This window comes from Lissotriton helveticus, chromosome 1_1 (assembly GCF_964261635.1).
Source record: "Lissotriton helveticus chromosome 1_1, aLisHel1.1, whole genome shotgun sequence".
NCBI lineage: Eukaryota > Metazoa > Chordata > Amphibia > Caudata > Salamandridae > Lissotriton > Lissotriton helveticus.
The window spans coordinates 474722700-474744362 of record NC_136057.1 but is presented as its reverse complement, the minus strand read 5'-3'; the positions used below and the strand labels follow the sequence as shown (position 1 = coordinate 474744362).

The following is a 21663-nucleotide window of genomic DNA, read 5'->3' as shown; positions in this document are numbered from 1 at the left end:
CAATAAATCAGCACATCTAAAAAGATTTCCATTCAAGTACTCCTACAAGTTAGATGCAAACAATGTTCCTGGAGTGGGGGTTAGAGTAATTCCAAGTATGGATCGCAGATTAGGCTGAATATTAGCTGCACAGGAGGGTCTGGGTTCCGCGCATGCAGGAGTTATGGCGACTGTTTCCTTGCTGAAACGACGATATTGGTGGCCAAGATTAACAAAGCAGACTAAAGATTAGGTCTTAAAATGCGACATCTGCCAGCAGATGAAAGGCTCCACCATAACACGTCCAGCGCAGACACCATTATTAATATCAGACAAACCACCCGGTATGTTTATTTGGACCACTGCGACCCCTTAAAAACAGATGGCGCTTACAAGTATATAATGGTTGCAGTGGATTCCTGCTCAAGATTCCTATGGGTGTGGCCCCAGCGCTCGGCTGACGCTCGAACTGTTATTAAACATTTGCGAGTCTTTATAGGTACATAAGCAATTTGCACATTATATTCTGACTATGGCCCGCGACTTGCCGTACCATCCACAGGGAAATTCGGTTGAAGAGAGGAAAAACCGGGACTTAAAGCAATCTTTAACAGCTAGAGCATTAGGTTCGGGTGGTAGTTGGGTCCAACATTTATTTGGAGTACAAAGAGCCTCGAACAATATGCCACAAAGCTCTCTAGGGGGTGTCACTCCCAATGAGGTCCTATTTGGGACAAGAATGTGGGTACCTGATCTTGATTGTGAAGGCACAGTGGTGGATGAGAAACCTTATGACATCCATAAACGTTTGGCTGTTTTACAGGATCTGAATTAAATCAAGGACACTACAAAGCAATGTCCAGGTAAAGCGGACCGCCACTGGGGAAGTCAAGTCAGTCACGGCAAGACCTGTCTGGGTCCCTAAAGTCAGAGATTTGGTCAGAGAAAAAAATAGGAGACAAAAAACTATTTGGGCCATCAAACATAAAGCATGTACCTGTCCTGGCCATTGAAGGAACAAGAACTGTGCTTCTGTGGCCTCTTGCCGGGAAAAGGCAGAAACGATGCGTCTCAATTGACCTGATAAAACCACAATATGTGGCCAATACTGAATAGTAGACCTTGTGGACTCCTGAGTAGCCGACGCCCTCCTCTCGCTAGTATACAGGAATTTGAAGCAGAAAGACTCATCACGTTTTAAGAATCCACAGCACGGAATGATGGACTATGCAATAATGCCATGGAACTTATTCCTCTTGAAAATGAAGTTCAAACTCAAATTCAAAACCAAAATGAAAGACATATTTCTATTCAACCAAACACTGATGGCTACATCAACATGCCTCCACAAGAGTCATTGACAAGTTCAACAAAACCTGCGGAACTACCAAAAATAGATCAAAGTGCATCTGACTACTTCATCGACTTCGATACGTTTTCGTTGGATACAAGTGAACCTGAAACACTGCCAGCCCAAAAAACTCATCACCAGCAAATCAAAGACATTTTCATCTTTCTTCAACAAACATACCTGGTATCACCTTGGGTATAACTTTGGGTAATCACCGGGATACTTTTCTTTCTTTTCTGGATAGGCTTAGTAACTGTTTTTAGCATGCTCATTATTGGAACTTATCTTAGATAAAGCTCTGCAGCACCAAAAGTGAATCTGACTCTGAAACCTCACCTTTCATCACATTGTGAGCAAAGAGACTTGTCATCAGTGAACATTAAAGCAGTTCTTAAACCAGATGGTAGTGTGGGACAAGGTTGATTACAATATATTTGCTCCGACCGAACTTTTAAAAATACCACATTTATTTCAAATATCCTTAAATGATATCATTACCTCCAGTGCATTCTCCGATGAATGGGATTATGAAACTGTGAATAATATGTTGTCTGATTTAGAACAATCTGCTGCCTTTTCTAATGATGAAATGTTGGAAGACACATCAGATTTCAACACAATGTATTGCTATCAACATTATGGTCATAATTTTTTGCACAAATCTGCCAATCCCAGAAATGTTTGCACATACCACCAATGGGAACATTGCCAAACACCGCCGAAAAGCAGTTCAAAAACATTTGCACAGAAATGTTAATATTTTTCAGGGTTTAACATGTCTGACCCAGCCTTATATTATTATACGGTTACACCGACATCAGTACAGAAAAATATGTTGACAAACACCAAACAGATTTACTCTGCTTCCTTTATTACCCAGTTGTCTGAACAAGGTTGAGACTTATGGAAAGACACAATTGACACAAAACCAGTCTGGGGTTCTATAGACTGGCAAGTCCAGGGAACAGAAGCGCTATTTGAAGCATGTCTCATTCCTCAGCAGATTATGTTTCTGTATGATACTGTGCAACAAACTACCTGTCTTGCAATAGCCAAGAATAAGGATTTGAACACACCTCGGATTACAACACCATCACATACTGAGGGTAACCTTACATCACGTGAAGGGATTACGCTAGATGACATCATGCAATATAACAGATCAGACCCCAATTGGAAGGGATGGTTGGTTTGGCCCACAGACACTAAGAGATGTCAGAAAATAATCAAAGGTACTCCCGAAGGGTTGAGTATCCACAGGCCAGACCCAAGCAATGTACAAAGAGAACATCCAGGGGTAGTGACGTCATACAGCGTTGGCAAGTTGTGCCTCGAATTGCTAAAAACCTCAACACTCAAGAGGTAAAACAACAATTATCCTTACTTACAGAGGATGTGGACCTACGGAATTTTTTATTGGGTCCCGGAAAGCCACGTCAAAACATTTCTATTATGCTGTCTATAACTAAATCTGGTAAATCTCCCAACAAGAAGCTGCGAAGAGGTTACGAGAAATAGATGAGATTAAAGTTAGAGAAAGCCTTAGCCGTAGTTAACAATGGTATGGCTACGTTAACTTCCAGGATATACTCACTGGGCAGCATTGTATCTTCTGCTATTGATATACTAGGACAAGATTTGTCCAAACTACAGCACAGGCTATCACAATTGCATTCTATTATGCTATTGAGCTGGACGCTGCAATCTTTGCATGTAGGCTGTGTGCTTGAGTGGATCTCTCATATGCCAGGATATAATGCTTCACGGGGCCTGTAATGGTTCAGAAGCCAACTTATCCTGTCACTTGAGGGGTGCCCTGGCAGCCGTGATTACTCCAGTGTTGAGGCTACTTTGAAATGGGAGTTACCTGATGCTAATGATCAAGGTTGGCGTGGAATGCTTCTGGGCATTGCATATCTGGTAACCGTGAGCTTCAGGGTTATGTGCTGTATGCAAGTATTGTTGCCACCAACACATACAGTCAGGGAGGCGCCGTTATGGCCTTCACTAAATGTTTCTTTAATACAGATTGATACTTTGAGCAGAATGAAAGCCATGCTTCTACAGAAGGCCATGCCCTTAACCTCCGCTCGAGAGACTTTTGATCTCCAGATCGCAAGGTCCTCAGCCGAGATACAGGCACTCATTTCACAGAAATGGTAAATCGTATCTTTGACATGTCTGATACGACGGGTATCGTCCACCTATTTATGAACATAGGTACAGGACTGTTAAGCACCTTTCGGACAGTTCACGGAGTTATACCAAACTTTATACACTCTGTATTCAGAAGCCTTTTTGGGGGGACTTCCGCTAATCCTGTTTCTAATAGCAGGTATCCTGTTATTTTTTTGCTAAGCAATGGACGTCCCAGTCAAGGAATTGGAAAAAGCACTCCAGGAGCGTAAATACGGTGATCACATCTGGGCACACCTCGCCTGAGAGAACTAAGTGCATCTTGGTTCTTGTTATTTAGGCCAGTCTGGATGGATTGCATCTTACCGGTCCTACGATGCCTGTTTTGCGGAGAAGAATGAGTGTTGGATCTCTGTCTGACACTCCCATTATGTGCACAATCGGACGTTGATCCTTTACTGGACCCGATAACGGACCATGTTCTGACGTGTCCCGAGTGTATTCCAATGTGGATGGCGGCATTCCTAGAGCCTCCACAGGTAGTCACGGCTCCTGTCGGTATGGATACCGGCTCCTCCACTGACACCCAGTCCTTGAACGACGCCCAGGCTGCCCCAGCATAGGCTGCAGGCAGTACGGAAGATCAGGCAACAGTAATGTTGCGTCTACAAGCCAGGACACAAACAATAGGTTCATTGTGTGCTGGACGAAAGTCAGCATTTTTTAAACAAACTAAAATTGGAACTCAAAAACAAACTGACACTTTTTTATGGACATCAAGGATGTGGAATTCCAATAGCCCAACGCCCAGGACATATTGTTTGGGGTAAAGGGCCACAAGTTTTTATGTGTATTTTCTCCTTGGGACAAATAGGTCAAACCCCCTGCAATACAAACCCTTTGACTGCCAGTTTACAGTACCATATTATGGATCAGGGGAGGGTACTTTCTGCAGTTCAGGTAATATTTTTGTCCATATGTTAATGCTGTTCAAACTTGTATTTATGGTTCATTAATTGAAAGCCTTTATTATTAGGGTGAGAGCTCTAAGTAAATGTTGTAAGCTCTGACTGCGCTACTGACAGTGGTTCCAGTGTAAAAATGTGTACACACGTTTTCAAATTATAGCAATATGAACCTATGTATAATGCTCCCAGATTGCTCTCTGATTTGATGCATATGTTTTCAAAAGCTTAAAAGCAATTATTGATGATTCTTTGCTTTCTAAATAAAATGTTCATAAAAAAATGAAAGCAGGAAAAAAAATATTTTGCTGAACTATTGTAAAATTTCAGGTATCATTTCTTTGCAGCATTATTTAGTAACATGTGTTGATGCATGCTAGTATTTCCCAAAAATATTCATAATGGAAAACATGTGTAACCAGTTTCAATAAGATTACGAGAAACAAAAAACAAAATAAACGAGCTTTGGCAAAACCAGTAGGTCTAAAATTGGTGGTCAGCTTTTTAGTTTTGTCAATGTGTGAATTGTTTTGTAATGGTTCTTGTAAAACCTTAACGGTTTTAGAGCTAGTGGGTCCTCAACATTACAACAAACATTGGCAAAAGCAAAAATAGTTTCTGGTCTCAAAAAGCTCACACTGCCACAGTAGTTACTGAACAATACTACTTCGTGTGCCGATATGCTCATTGTGAAAGAGCAGAATGCTGTCACTCACAGTGAAGTCAGCTGATACAGAGAGAGAGCGAGAATTTTAATAAACACAAAGGTCATGGTCAAAGCCAGACCAAATTAGGGGCCAAATTATTAAAGAAAGCCTCAAAAGTGCACCCATGGTATTTGACGTTGCGTTAAGTGCAGCTATACGACTTTCGTGAATTCCCAAGCACTTTACCTAAGTAGAACAAGAAATAGTACTCCAAGAAAATATTTGTGAACTGCATTTTAGCATGAAAAAATATGCATGTGTAGTTGTGCTCATGTGAAAATCTGAGTGTTTGCAAGTTCACTGTACCGCCAACCACTTTTTTCCCCACTCTGGAAGAAGGTTTATGTCTGCCATTGTCAGGAGTAAATTTCCAACATTTCTCAGTATGGGAAAAGATTAGAGAAGAGTTGCAAGTAAGTAGGTTTGCCCAGACTCAAAAGGGCATTCTAACCCTGGCACTCTACCTTCAGCCCCAGAATGTAGATCTGCGGAAGTGTGGCAACATAAGGGGATTGCAAGTATTCAAATACTACTATAGTATGAGCCCTGGCATAATCAGAGAGGCTATATCAGAAGTCTTATGCAATGAGATTGCTGCCATAATTTGTCGTCGCACTACATGGCACCATAGGAACAAGTGGATTTTGTTACAGGACAAGTAGATTTATAAAGCCACCTGCCCCATGGGCAAATCGATATTTTATTAAATTCCACACCCCTGGGACATGCATGGCTTTCAGACGCTTGTAGTTTTTCGAACTATAAATATGGACATATTAGAGCTATGGCTTGAGTGACAATATCCTTTTTTTTTTTAAAGATTTTGTTTTTTTAATTTTAAAAACATTTTATTAGCATGACTATTTGTTTTCCTATAGTTATTTGCGTACCAGTGCCTAGTCAGCTTAGTAGCACATTTAGAATGTTAATTAGGTCGTCCAGTCGGATGAGAAGTGGGTGTTATATTCCATGTAGGTACCCAATTATAGGCCCAGGTAACATCATAACCCTTCACCTATATTCTTCCCTAAATTAAATACATAACGGTTCTATGGGACTGACCTTTTGCCTAGATACGACATTGCACACAGAACGCTGGATTTTCCCTGGTAAAATCCTCATACAATATGCATGAGGATTCTTGGAAGCAAAGCAGGGCTACCATCTCCTATATAATGTCTATGTACAAAGTTCATTCCCGACGTCATCCTAAGTCCGACAAAGTAATACAGCGAGGTAAAACCCCCGGGGAGACCTATGGGTATATATACACATCACATCTTGCTAAGACGGGGGGAGGAGACCAGGACTTCCCGGCCGACACACTGACCAAAGACGATGAGGTTCCTGCATGCGTATACTCCAGCTCACAGTTGTCTAACATCCCTTGCGGGGTGTCCAAACCAAGAATAGGACGGGGTCCCACAGTCTCTCAATCCAGGTAATGGGGTTGACTTTATCATAGAGGTATTCTTGGCTGAACACCTACACACATGCTAGGGACACTTAGGTACATCTAGTTAGGAAGGCATCATACGAGCACACACTTTTTATTATCCTGTATTTTATATACTGGCATGCATTCATGATTATTGCAAGATGGTAGAACTCTATCTTCCTTTTACTTTCATAGTGCTTCTAATAACTTATATCTGTTACTGTCTAGTGGTTGTTGCAGCTCATCTATTTTACACTAGAATAACGACTGTTCAATAAATGCTTATTTAAAAACGTCCAGACCGTTTATTCTGTGTATCTCTTTGAGACTACATGAGCACGAGTGACTGAGCGAAAAGTAGTACACCATTTCCACAGTCCTGAGGGATCAGGGTTGTCATGTTCGACGGTTACCAAGAACTATTCTCTCCTTGGCAAGAGGAGATTCTAGTGGCACTGTGAGCTTGCTGATACAGAAGGCCAACATACCCGGTGGAGGTGTTTAGAATCAGACTGACACCACTCCTACAGTGTATGTTATCCGAGCGCGCAGATCCTGTATAAGTTTTTATAGGAACTACACCAATTTAATAAGAAGCAAGTGAATAAGGTGGACAAGAAAGCCAACGAATGGTAAGCAATAGGCTGGTTCTAAGCCCACTGTAATCCACAACAAGCCTTTCACAAGCAGCTAATGGTTGACTGTTTGCGAGACCTAAAAACGGTGGAATGTTAGATACTGCTGGCTGTAGTAAAAAATAATTTCAACAGATTTGTGCTATGGAAGGGAATGGTGGCTTGTTGCCTCTCCTTTATGGACATTCTTGGAGTGGTGCTAGACAAACATATATGCCCAATAATTTCTCTTCCCTAGCAATGGATCTCATCTTCGCACACTTTGATGGGGCAATGAGATGTTCACTTGCCTCCCATATTATACACTCACCCCTCTAGAAGCTGCTTCGTGTCACCTGGTCAGTGATCCACAAAAACACACATCATGCTGCCTCTGAAGGATTAAGAGGGAGGGACTGTATCTGGGTAGAAATAAATGCACTAGAGGGAGAGAAGTGTTCCCGAGATGCACTGAAAGTACGGAAATGAAGGAAGTGTGCCTGGAATAAGTAGTGTGTACCCCAGTTGACAGACAAGTAAATGGGCTTGTAACGGGGTAAAGAGGGTGTCTTGCAGGAATATAAGGAATGCAATTTAGAGGAGGTGTGTGAAACTGCAGTGAACCAGAGGTGAAAAGTGTGTTCCTGGGAAGAGGAGGGTGTGCTATAGTCTGGGCAAGCGACCATGGATTGAAGGAAGTGAACCTGGCTCAAAGGCGTGTTGCAGCGGGGTGGAATGTGTAATGGAAGAGAATACATATATCGACTGTGTTTGTGGAGTGCAGTGTGTAATGGGCGAGTCCATTTACATTCAAGTGTGACAGGGGTGGCCTAGGTTAGTGCTTCTTTAGGAGAGGAATAGAGTGTGTATGTGGTAATGCACCATAGCTAGGGCAGGAGAGTGTGCTAGAGCAAGGTGTGTGTATATGGGGGAGGAGGGGGGGATGCACCTAGGTGATGTAAAATCCCCTGGGTCGCAGAAGGTGTACCTGGAATGAGAGGAGTGCACACCTTTAGTGATCGCAATGTTCCTGGAATGAAGGATGTGTACCTATGGTTAAGCAAGTGCATGCTTTCGGGGATGTGACTTTTCCTGGAGTGAAGAGAATGATCAGGGAGATGAAATGATCATCTGAAAGCAGGAAGCAAGAGCAGCAGGGTGGGGGGGAAAAGCAGCAAAGGAGAGCAGGTGGGTGAAATAGCATGAGAGAAGCGCAGTTGCAAACAAAAGCATACAGTTGTCAGAGGAAAGTGGGGAGGAAGAAAAACAGACTATGGCAACAACGGCTGGAAAACACATGCACTCTTGTGAAGTGCTTCATAGAAGAGAAAAAAACTGTTCCTGAAAAGAAGACAGTAGTGGAAGCATAGAACCAGACAATCAGAGGTGGTAAACGAGCTATGCTCCACAGGAGGGACAAACAGGAGATGGACGGGCTTAAACAAATACAACCACCCAATAAAAAGCAAGAAAATAAGTGAAAAAACAAAAAGCCAATGGAAAGCAATCAGCATTGTTGCTTTCCAGGTCAGCCAGTAACTTGCCCCCTAATAAGTCTTTTACAACCGACAGCTGTGCCCTAAAAAGGACTGAACCTCGGGTAGGGGGGACACTGAACATTTATTTAAAGGGGTAAAGATAGATGTACTGAATGTTTCCTAAAAATCAAGAGAGAAAAAGCTAAACACAGAAGTTGTTTAGTAAGACAGAGCGGAGTACGCTGGACCGGGGCTTGGGGATTTATTTTTTTGTGATGTGTGCGGTCAGGGACAGCCTAGAGTATAGCAAACACCCAATCGACAATGGTGGGCCCCGGGGTATGCACAGTCGCAGACTAGACTTGCGCAGGGGACGACCAGGCAGGGTCAAGGGGTGGGTATAAGAATGCAGGAGAGGAAGGGATCTTCCTCTTCCTGCATTCTCAGCACCATTTGGAGGGCAGAGTTAGCAAAGGGGCAGTTAGAGAGTTTAGGGAGTCGTTCGGTGCAGTTGGTTTCGGCGGTTTTCGTGTTGAAAGCACAGGGTTTATGTGCAAGGAGCCACTGGCCGGTAGGTCGAGATTGCTGCGAGTCCGGGCATGGATGGAGTCACGGCCGAGGAGGTAAGGGAGGGCCTGAGGCTGTTGGGCGGCAGGATCTCCTCTGGCCTGGCGTGCTTGGGGAAGGGTGGGTGGGCAAGTTGCGTGCTCCGCGAGCAGCATTAGCAGGAGTGGCGGCAGCGGTTGTGGTCTGCAGCAGAGGAAAGTTGTGCATGAGAGAGAGAGGCCCGGGCGCGGAGGCCGGCAGATGAGCCGGCCTCCGCGTTTTGTCTTCCCGTGGCTCGAGTTTCAGGGACAGGAGGCGGAAGAGCCCCCGATCGTTCAGGCGCCCACGGGGGAGCTGCTGACTCAGTCAAGTGAGCGTGCGTAGGTTAAGGCGGGAGGGGCGGGGGGAGGCCTCTCCCTGGCCTGGTTACTGCCGGTTTGCATCAGAAGCGCGGCGATGTGGGGGTAGGGGCGGGTGGGCCCTGGGGCTCTGGTTTTTGAAGGGTGCAATAGGGGTTTGGAAGAGGTCACGGGGCAATGGGAGACCGCTCCCATTGACCTCTCCAGGGGGTCGCAAGTGTGTACCCCAGTACCAGAAGGGGGTGGGGAGTCCCCATGTGCTGGTTGGCTCAGTGGGGGGTCCCATTCATGTGGAGGCTCCAGTGCCTGGGATGTTGCAGTCTGGTAGGGGGGCCCAGGGCTTCTGCCCCCCCTCCTCCCCCGGTGGGAGACATTGGCCTGGGAGGACAGGAGCAAGGAGCAGCGCCTCCTAGTCCAGCTGAATGAGGCGCGGTGGTCAGAACAGAATGTGACCAGAGTGGGGGCAGTCTGGCAGGATGAGGTGGAGGCCCCCCCCAACACCCACGTCAGAGGAGGAAAGGCGGGCTGACCAGGAGGAGAGGGGCAGGGCAGATAAGGGCAGGTGGGAGAGGCAGCAGCAGGGGGCCGCAGCTCAAGGTAGGGACAGCCAAGACAGCTTTGAGGCCCGGTAGTGCCGGGGCCCACCCAGGTTGGAGCAACCTGGGGGGTAGAGGGGATCCAAGCCGGCGGAGGTCGGTAGAGTGCGGGGTGGCCCGGCGGGACGCAAGACGGCCTCAGGACGCCAGCTTGAAGCAGCAGGGGGGTCCGCGGCGGCCATCCCTCCAGTGTGGGAGCGGGTAACGGCGTTGTGTGTGGCAAGTGGGAGGGTGTTGGGTGCCAGGAAGTGTAAGGGTGTGAAGAGAGCGGTGAGAGAGGTGCTGTGGGAGCCTGTGGATGTGGAGCCTGAGGTGGAGTTGGACTATGACGATGAGAGTAAGGAGTTGGAAGATGGGGAGGTGAGGGATGACGATGACAGGACGGGGGGAGTGAAGGGCAGCAGTGGCATTGGTGTTTTGCAGGATTCTAAGCAAATGAAGGGCAAGGCGAAGGCGGAGACACCCACGGCCACCAGCACCAGAGGGCGGTCCGAGAGGCGCACTCATCGTTATCAGGTGAGGGGGCATGGTGGGCAGCTTGGGATGGCGGGCAAAAAAGGGGGTAGGAAGAAGGCTTGCCGTCGGTGGGTGTGGGTGAGGGGTCTGTGCGGGATGTTGAGGGGTTGACGAAGGACGGGCCTAAACTGGGTGACAATCCAGAGAGGGTTAAGACTGTATCTACGGCAGGGGTTCAGACGGACAAGGTGGAGGGGAAGGACGACAAGGGGGAGAAGACCGAGGACAAGCACCAGAAAAAGTTGCCCTACATGGGGCTGGCCATGCCCCTGGGATCACATCTTTCGGAGAAGATAAAGAATAGAATCTGGAAACACGAGTATGTGGGCATGTTGAAGTTATTGCACAGGAAGGTGCAGGCGAAGGAGGGTTCTAAGGAGGAGGACTGTGAGCTGACTAGAAGGCCCAGGGTTCCGGTGAACATGGAAAACTGGACTTCGGCGTTTCTCATTTATGCTAGTATTTACTGCGAGAAGCACCTGGATAGGGCCATAGTGCTACAGAAGTATATGGACATCATTAGAAAGGCCCAGATGCAATTTGGGTGGTTTGCTTGGCTGAGCTACGACGAGGAGTTCAGAGCCAGGGTTAGCGCGAATCCGGACAAGCACTGGGGGGAGGTGGACCAGGAACTATGGATGCAGTGGATGGCATCCACGCACTCATCGGCATCTACTCACACAGCCAGTGGCTTGCAGGTCACCTATCGGTCTTTTCCGCCGCGTCGCACCCACAGTGGGGCGGGGAAGTATCGCCAGTACAGGAACCACAGGTCAGCCCGCTAAGCTAGGCAGCAACAACACCGGTGCATGTTGGAGTTACAACAGGGGATACTGCTCCCGATACCCGTGCAAGTTCAAGCATGAGTGCTCCAAGTGTGGGGGGCGGCACGCAATTACCCAATGTCTTACCTTGGTCACGCCTTCTGAGCAGTGGCGAAGGGAAGGGGACAGACAGGACAGAAGGGCACCTACACCGGCTAAGGTGGAGGCGATGGCCCCGTGGCTCATGTGTTACCCGAACAGGGAGGCGGCTTTGAAGATTCAATGGGGTTTCACAGAGGGTTTTCGAGTGGGCTATCAGGGACCTATGGCGCAGAGATGGGCAGACAATCTGAAATCAGCCAAAGAATTGCCGGGAGTGGTGGCGGCCAAATTGCAGAAGGAGATAGACAAAGGCAGGATAGCGGGCCCGTTCCGCAACTGGTCTGCTGACGACTTAATCATCTCCCCATTGGGTGTGGTGCCTAAGAAGGAGGAGGAGGAGTTTCGCATGATCCACCACCTCTCGTGGCCGGAAGGAGAGTCTGTTAATGATTTCATTGCAGAAGCAGACTCGAGGGTGCGCTATGCATTGGTGGATGATGCGATCCGCCTAGTGAGCGTAGGTGGGCCGGGGGCACGGAACTGGCGAAGTGTGATGTGAAATCTGCTTTCCGCCTGTTGCCAATACACCCCGCGGATTTCTCTCTACTGGGGATACAGTTTGCGGGGGCCATCTACATGGACAAGGATTTGCCCATGGGTGTGCGATTTCCTGCGCGCTGTTCGAGATGTTTAGCACATTCTTGCAGTAGGCTTTTACGCAGATCAGCGGACATCGGGATGTTACTCACTATTTGGACGACTTCCTCTTTCTGGGGAAGGCTCATTCTGGGGATTGTGGCAGGGCCCTGTTGCAATTCCAAGAGATGTTGCGGCATTTCGGAGTCCCTTTGGCGCCCGAGAAAACAGCTGGGCCTAGCTGCAGCCTGACATTCCTGGGGATTGAACTGGGCTCCATTCATTGGATAGCTCGCTTCCCTGCTGCGAAAGTGTCTGGGATTCAGGCGTGACTCTTGTGGGCGATTGGGGAAAAAAGGATTGCTTTGAGGGCGGTGCAGCAACTGATGGGTTTCCTGAACTTCGCGTGCAGGGTGATGAGGGCTGGGCAGACGTTCTGCAGACGGCTCGGCATGGTCATGTCGGGGGGCAGTTCTATCACGCCACAGGGTCCGGATTTCCATGGGGTCTGGGCGGATTTGAGGACATGGCTGGCTGACGTTCTGGACTGATTTCAATGGGGTGTCACTAGATTTTGAGGACGAATGGATGGTTTGGCAAGTGCAAATTTACTCTGATGCAGCCAGGGCGGCAGGCTTTGGGATCTTCTGGCAGGTCGTATGCTGAAGACTAGCCAGCTCATTGGGTGAAGCAGAGGAGGAGCAGTGCATTTCTGGAATTTTTTCCCTTGTTGGTGGCACTGGAGGTGTGGGGGTCTGAGTTTCAGAATAGGTCAGTATTGTTCCATGTGGACAACATGACTGTGGTCGAGTTGGTCAACCGACAGAGGGCAAGGGATCTGAGAGTGATGAGTTTGTTGCGGAGTTTCACGCTGAAATGTCTGAGGTTGAATGTGGTTTTTAGAGCCAAACATGTCCCTGGGGCGAATAATGACATTGCGGATGCTTTGTTTCGTTCGCAGTGGCAGCGATTCCGGCGATTGGCGCCAGGAGCGGATCAATTCAAGACCAAGCTGCCGGACGGCATCTGGGCCTTGGGGGAGTGAGGGTGATAGGCCTGGTGGAGAACTCTATAGCTGATACCACGACACGGACCTACAGACTGGCATGGGCGGAGTTTGGATACTTTATTGGCTGGTGCATTGATGCTGCTTTTGGAGACCGCTCGACTGTGGAACAAGGAGTGTTGCAGTTTGTAATGCACTGCATTGACAAGCGGCTGACGTCTACGACGATTTCGGGGAAACTTGGCAGGAGTGTCATTCTACTGTTTGTTTTTTGGCTTTGACCCTACGAAAGATGTGATTATAAGTAGGGTACTCAAAGGTTGGAGCAGGGAGAGAGGGGGGGACAGGAGGTTGCGGGAGGCGATTACGTTTGATCTGTTGGTCAGAATGCTTGAGGTTTTGCCGCTTTGTTATGATGTTTTTGAGGTTCGGGTTTTCCGTTTATGCATGATATGGATGTTTTGGGGGCTTTTAGGGTCTCGGAGCTACTGGGAACCTGCAAGGTGTGTGGCAGGAGGTATGAGGAGATCAGGTTGGATGAGAGTCATCTGGGGATTTGGTTGGGGCAGTCTAAGACGGATCAGTTGGGGAAGAGGCTAGTGGGTTTGGCTGTGTGAGGCTGGTTGTGGGGGGTGTGCCCGGTGGCTGAATGGCAGAATTTTCTCTTGACTACACGAGCAGGGACTGGTGAAATCTTTTGTCACACGTCTGGGGCAAAGGTGGCGGCAGGGCAGTTATTGGCGGTTCTGCGCATGGAATTGAGGCGGTTGGGTCTGGACCCGGCGGGTTTTAGGACGCATTCCTCCCGTATTGGGGCGGCGTCGGCATGGCTGGGTTGGTCCTGGGACAGGATTCGGCAGATTGGGTGGTGGAAATCTAGATGATGTGAGCGGTATGTCCATAAATTAGGGGCTTGGCATGGCATGGTGCTTAGCAGGGGGATTGGTGTGACGTTTCGGGCTGTGTTACTAACGTATTTTTCTCCCGTAGGTTGTATGGGCGGACCGGGGGCCAAGACGGCCACTTGGATTGTGGGGCATTCGTTCGTGCATTGTGCCTCCAAGTATGCAGAGCAACAGGTGTAAGGCCGTAACCTGGGGCTCAAAAGACAACATCGTGAGGTGCACTGGCGGGGAAAAGGGGGGATGCGATGGGGGGCACTATTGCCCTGGCTCGCGGAGATGGTCCCCTGGAAAGGATGCCCTGATTTGTTGATAATACATTTGGGAGAGAACGATCTAATTCGGCTGTCGGGTTTGGTGCTCTTACAGCTGATGCAAAGAGACTTGGAGGTTTTGAAACAAAGGTTGGCTGGGACATCTATTGCCTGGACGGAATTTGTTCCCCGAAAAGTATGGAGGGGGCAATCAAACACGGGGGTGTTGAAAAAACACGAAGGAAGCTCAACAGAGCGATGAGGGTTTTCTGTGGGGGAAAAGGACATCAAAGTAATTGCTCATACTCGACTGCGACTGGAGGAATCACTACTGTTTAGGGATGACGGGGTGCATCTTTTGAGATTGGGGAACGCTTACTACATGATGGGTAACGCTTACTACATGATGGAGAAGAGAGATGTGGTTAGCAAGTTATGGAATGAGGCGATTTAGTGTCACGGGAATGCTTGAGTAGGTGGGAGCAAAAGATGCACAGTTTGGATCCCGGGTGGGGGGGGGGGGGGCGGATGTCGGGTAACTGCCCTAAAGGGGGCTCCCTGGTTGGCGATACTTTGGGGGGGGCTGGGGGAGGGGTCAATAGCGGGCACACCCATCCCTCTGGGGGGGGGGGAATAGTGAATGATGGGGGGAGCTGGAGGCATGAGTGGAATGCCAGGTGATACCGGGGAGGATGCTTATTGTTGTTGCGGTTAATTGATTGATTATGTTGTGCAGCCTGGTCCTAAAGGGGGTTCCCTGGTTGGCAATACTTTGGAGGGGGGGGGTAAATAGCGGGCGCACCCATCCCTCTGGGGGGCGGGGGGAGTGAATGATGGGGGAGCTGGAGGCATGAGTGGAATGCCAGGTGATACCGGGGAGGATGCTAGGAGATCTGTGGAAATGGATGAAGAATGGAACAGGTCATGGAGTGGTAGGAGAAGCGAGTTCGGAGTGGGTGAAGAGAGTGAAGGGATGAAGAGGAGTTGTTGAGGAATTTGTTTATGGTTGTTGCTGTTAATTGATTGATTATGTTGTGCAACCTGGTCCTAATAAATGGCGTTTTACGCTTAAGACATCAGTGTGGTCTGTTTATTGCGCGAGGCATGCTGAAACTAACCAAAGTGGAAAAAAATTAATTGATGGCCGGAGTAGCCTTGTAATAATTTATAGGAAAACAAGCCGAACTGAAGAAATGCGTTTCAGAAACTTAATTTTAGATTAGCAGTAACAGTTCAGGCCTGGACTGCCGTTTGGCAGCAACTCAGGAGAGGTCAACTGCCTCCGATGTTACCTACCAATACATATCGGTGTTATAAGCACACCGATGGACTGAGACCCATGCAACAGATAAACAGTAAGTTCGAATGGCTCCGTGTGGATAATTAATATTTTCAGAACTGGAGTGACCCATACATAAGGTGTTATAAAATAAAACTTATTTGCTGATCAAACATTGGGCTCATTGAGATTATATTTAAGAATCAACATCAAAAGTAAAGAAACTGCAGTACAGTGATTAAGCCAGGGGTGGTTCTGATTCCACATCGACAACACCCTCACATCCTCCGCTTCAGAATGTACATCGGAAAAACAGACACAAACTGCCTGCCATGAACTCATCATGCTCTATAAAGTGAAATGTTTTTTAGGTCAAACAAGCTTAAGAGCTCACTGATCCTCGTCTCTTCAAGAGAGACAACACCATGCGCACCAGCATCCTAGAATCATATTTGACCAATCAGAAGAGCGTTTTAATAGCTTCTGCCTTGCAATTAAGGGTGCCCGGAGGTTCTACAGACTCTCACTCACCTAACAGAACTTTATGCCCTCTCTTCTAGGCTGAATCACCTTCAAAGTCTGCTGCGTTATCTAAAAAATCATAAATTGAGCACTCCACGGTATCTTACAAACAAGATCATATTTTCTGGTGTGCTAGGTAACACTCAAACCAGTAATCTCAACAGGCTCAGGACACAAAATGCAGGAAGGAGAAAACAATACACCAATTTCCCATGTCACTGGTATCAGAAGTACGCAAATAACTAACATGGTGATGCAAGGGCCTATATTAAGCCATGAGTAACCACCAGCATGGAACAGATGCCTAGGTTATGGTTATATTGGAAAGCTCATATATTTCTTACTGGTCAACTTCAGCGAGATTAGCATTTAAGAATGATGGGTAGCTCATTAACAACACACACCAAACACAAACCAACATAACTTTAACTTTCTACAGCAAACACATGCACACTTAAATGCAATGTCTTCTTTAACATTAAAAATAATTTTACAATCTCATAGCATATTCTTCCAACTTAGAGGTCCCGCTTTGTTAAGCGATTACAAAAAGAGCAATTCAAGGACAGAATGTTGAACTATTTCAAACTTTCACCCCAGTACAGAGATATATATGTGCCTTAATCCATTTTTTTTGCTCTGCATGCCATACAAGTTTAAACCCAGCCATATGCAAATCAGTCTTGACCCTGCTCCCCATGGGAACAGTAGAGCCCAAACTGCCAGGCCAGGTCCTGCCTTGACTGGTAAACAAGCATCCTAGGACGGGTTTTGAGGTTTTACCCCTCATCATTCAGGCTAGCTTGACTTCAGTTGCATGCAGAGCACGGGACCCACGTCTGGGCATACCCGTCTCACTCGAGGTGACAAATGCATAAAGAACAATTGATGGATAGAATATTGAACAATTTCAAACATTCACCCCAGTACAGTGATCTGGGCCTAAATCCATAGCTTGTTTTGCTCCCTTTGCCATAACAGTTTAAACCCAGCCAAATGCAAATCAGTCTTGTTTGTGTTCCCCATGGGAACAGTCCAGCCCACACTGCCAGGCCAGGTTCTCCAGGCTTGGCAGTTCGGGCTGGACTGTTCCAATGAGGCACATGGTCAATATTGATTTGCATATGGCAGGGTCTAAACTGGGGTGCCATGGTGAGCAAGAGAACAATGGATTTAACCCAGATATATTGACTGAGGGGTGAATGTTTGATTCGCTCTGCATTCCGTCCATCACCTGTGTGTCTTTTGCTTTCTTGCCCAGACGTGGGTTCCAGGGCTCACTGGGTCACTGGATTCAAGCTAGCCTGGCTGATGTGGGGTGATGCTCCGAAACCAGTCCAAGGATGCTCATTTCCGGTGCAGGGAGGACCTGGCTTGGCAGTTCGGGCTGGACTGGTCCCATGAGGCACAGGGTCAAAACTGATTTGGAAATGGTTGGGTCTAAACTGGGGTGGCATGGTGAGCAAAAGAAGGATAGATTTAACCCAGATCTATTGACTGGGGGTGAATGTTTGATTCTCTCTGCATTAGGTCTATCATCTGTGTGTGTTTTGTTAAACTTTTAAGCATGCCCAAGAAGTCTCACGGAAGCACCAAAATAATACACCATGACCAAACAACAACGCCCAAGCATATCACAATATCCACACACCATAACACAACTATCACCCAATTGCAATACAAACTACATCATAAAAACACAACACAAGTGAATTGCAGTATTGCTGTTTTGCGTTATTGAACTGGTGCATACTTGTGTTGTGTTTGCTTTTAGGATTTATGTAGTTTATTGTGTTGAGGTGTTTTGGTGGTATTTTGCTTTGCTATTATTGTGCTATGTCACTTTATGTTGTATTTCTGTATTGCATTTCTATGTTGTTGTACAAGTGTTTTTCTGTTATTCTGTTGCTACTGTGATATTTTGTTGTTACTGTGTTGTATTCTGTTGTGCCTCTTGTCATGTGTGCTGTGCTGTTATTAGGAGTGTACTGGATTACTGATTTGTGTTATGCTATTGTCATTTTGTTGTTGAGTTGGTTTACTGTTGGTATTTTTTTTGCATATTCTATGTAGGTGTTTTTCTTTTTTGGTGTATTTTTACTAAATGGTGCTGTGTGATCATGTTCATGTTTTATTGTACTGCTAGTCTGGATGTATATGTTGTTGCCTTCGGTTGACTTCTTTTGTTGTCTGGAATTGTTGTGTTGTGCTATCTGTTGTGTTGTGATGCTTATGTTGTGTTCAAGTGTGTGTCATTGTGTTTCTCTTGAGTTATGGTTTACTATGTTATTCTATTTTGTTGAGCTATTGTGTGCATGTTGTGTTGTATTGTTTTGTAGTTGTGCTGTTTTGTTTATGATGTGCAGATACATTCTGTTACTGTGATGTTGTGGGCTTGTAATATGGTTTTTGGCGTTGTGTTCCTCAACTGCAGTCAGTCTGCTCTGTGGGGTTGTGTGTACAGCGTGGACATTGCACTGTGGTTATTTTGGTGGTCCAGCAGTAGCAGGGGTAATTTGCTGTTATGACTTGGTAATGCAATGTTAAAGGAGGACAGAGCAGTGATGGTAGGTGCAACTAGTTGGAGGGAGTGGATATTGAAGTGCTGTTAGTAGAAAAAGCAGTGGGTTTGTACTGTAGTAGTTAGAGGTATTTGCATAGTGGAGAAGTTTGGCATTGTGGTGATGATGGGTGGTACTGTGGGGTCTGTTAGGTGCAAGTACAGTAGTGGGGGTCACAGTGCAGTGATGGAGTGTGGTGGTGAACTCATGGTGCTACAAGGTGGTTTTGTCATGGGGAAGTTAATTTCTTGTTAGGGTTGTTAGCGCGCAGCTAAGGGTTGGATGTTTGTTGCAATGGGGATGAAGTGGTGCCGGGGTGTGTGGATTTGTAGAATATGTTAAAGAGATGGAGATGGTACCGACTTGCAGAGCTGTGAGTTTCTGTTCAGGAACTTGATAAACAATATTTAATCAATACCACTGATGATAAATGACACACTGTAGTTACAGTTTATTGAATATACTGCTTTTTGACAGAAAGGTGTTAATGCGGACCAATATGGGAAATGCAAATTTAGAAAACCAAATAACGTATGATATACCATAAAACAAAATGTAACCAGCAAAACCTTTTTAGTTTCAAAACGTGTATTAAATTAAAACAACATATTTTACATCACAGCTTGAACTGCGGTCGTTAACAAAATAGAAGCACAGAAATGCCCTTATGTTAAGAGTACTGAGTCCTATGAATTACAACACAGCATTCGTGTAATGCTGTAGTTTTGGCTGGTGATAAATTGGTATCTGTCCATCAAACATCATATACAAGCAAAGGCCTTTATAGCATTAAAGCGAAAAAACACGCTGAAACAAAAACAAACCCTGGGCATGGGCACAGCTTCCGCATTTAGGGGGGATATTCAGTCTCACAGAGATGCTGTGTTAGCTTTGAAATATGAAAACAAACCACACCATTTATATATGCATGAATGGGAAAGCTTGAGACTTCATGCCGCAGTGCACTGGAATGATGGCGAGGTCCCCACTCATACAAGGCATGATAGCATTGCTACGACTTAGTTATGATAAGCCTAACTTTCAGTCAATCACACAAGAAATGTAACGTAACTAGTGAAGGTCAAGTATTACACACGAGTAAGTCAGGAGTGGGCGATGCCGCGTTTAGACAATCTCGAGGTCGCTGGGGGGAAGGGAGGGTCTTATAATATTAAAGATTATAAAGAGGATAAGAAAAAATTAACTAATGCTAAGAATGTTGAAATCACGTCCTATTCTTGAATAGGATAAACAGAATAGATGGTTTAAAACAATAGGGCAGCTGGAAGGGTAAGCCGAGGGTGAGGACAGCGAAAGGAAATACTAAGAAAATATCCAAGCAAAAGCACTAAGGCAGGGTGCAGCATGGCAGACAGGGTAAACAGCCTATCCGCCGGGCAAAGAACTGTCAAGTAGCATTCACAATATGCCAGTTAGGCAACACACATGCTATCAGTAAACACGCAGACCACCAGCAGCATGGAGAAACAAGGTACCAGTACTACCACTTGATGAGAATCAGCCATATATTGGTTCCAATAGCTATTTCCCTGCCAGTCCAGATTCCAAGCTGACTCCAGAAAACAAAAAAACAGACTGTCATGATGCAGTGTGCTAACCATGAAGCACATGCAGGGCAGTGAACAGGCAGCAATTGCTTCACTGCGCCGCGTACCATAGGGATAGAGTCATAGCTCTTAAGCTTCCTTTTAGTACGATCCAACTGTACATGCATTCCTTTATTGACAGTGAGAAAATCCTTTTGTCCTATCTGTGTCCTTGCTGACAGGATGAGATGTAGCGTAAGTGCCAGAGCTGCCGACTTTGAAACTGGGTTTCCAGTCTGGGGCATCGGGCTCAACATCCTATGATTCTGGATAAATCACTTACTCTCCCTGTGCATACAAAAAATGAATGCGTCTTTGTGTGATTGGTGCTCATGTAAATCGCTTCACTACCTTCGGGTCGAGCTCAAGAATCGGAGGTCAAACAGACTGAACATCACATCATACCAGAGTCCGGAGCCAATTAGGAAGAACCAAGAAACATTCGGTGTGCTACATCACCAGTCACTAAAACGTGAAGGAAGTTCAGAAACGGTTGTGTAAGATATGCGTTTTCTTTAGAAACATCAGGTGTGTTTGTGCGTAATTACTCTAATAATTTGCATAACCTACTATATAAACTGATTTCTGACCCTTACATGGCTATTAAATGCAATGCTCTCCAGCAAGCACAACAACACCCCCAAGCTATTTTAAGATGATTCATATTTGGGATCAAAAATGATAAACATACACAGATCTTCAGCAAGTAATTAACCATCTGTGTTACTTTAATAGCGTTATACACTGCATATATAAAGGATATGATATATGCAGCAAGTGCCCCGTTTTAACGCCCCAATCCACTTTAAAATGCAATATGCTTGGGACCATTTTCGCAATCGCACAACTCTCGCACAATACAATGCATAATGGCAAAACTATGATCACGCATTCAACTAGGTTAAGCACCTGTTCGCTACTTACACGGACCATCCGTAAATTCTGCTTCATGACCGTCGTCCGTACCTGATATTTCAACGGATGTCATTTGTCCCTAGTGTTTGCGCTTCCGGTAGGCACAACAACCAATCCGTCGGCTGAACATATTCTGGGAGTATTCTAAGACAAGGCGGTACTCCTAAAACTAGGAGACCTCACATTTGGAGCATTGGGACAACCTAGCCAATCCCAGTGAGCCATACAGAATACCAGAGTGCTGATTGGGGCTTTGAGTCTGCACATGTTCTGTGCGATCCGTCCTCTTTTCCACTCAGCGGGTGCCCCGCCCATCTGAGTGAGACAGAAAACAACGGGATGTGTGGTGACACCTTGAGTAAATCCGGGCAGTGACAGCCCGTCTCGGGCAGCCTAGACTAGGCTGTTGATGCCTGCCGTTCTGGATGAG

At 46.4% G+C, this 21663-nt stretch overlaps 1 protein-coding gene across 3 annotated transcripts in view; it reads right to left on the bottom strand.

Annotated features, from left to right (window-relative positions):
* The window catches only part of RAB3IP (RAB3A interacting protein), a 266787-nt gene extending 245413 nt beyond the window's left edge, over positions 1-21374 (bottom strand). Inside the window, exon 1 of one of the 3 annotated variants that reach the window (XM_078673902.1) lies at positions 21243-21374. The gene's annotated coding sequence lies outside the window, so the exon portion shown is untranslated. Of the gene's footprint in view, positions 1-21227 lie in introns of all 3 variants that reach the window. The other 2 variants (XM_078673904.1, XM_078673903.1) reach the window with 2 other exon arrangements.
* Between the last annotated feature and the right edge of the window lie 289 nt (positions 21375-21663).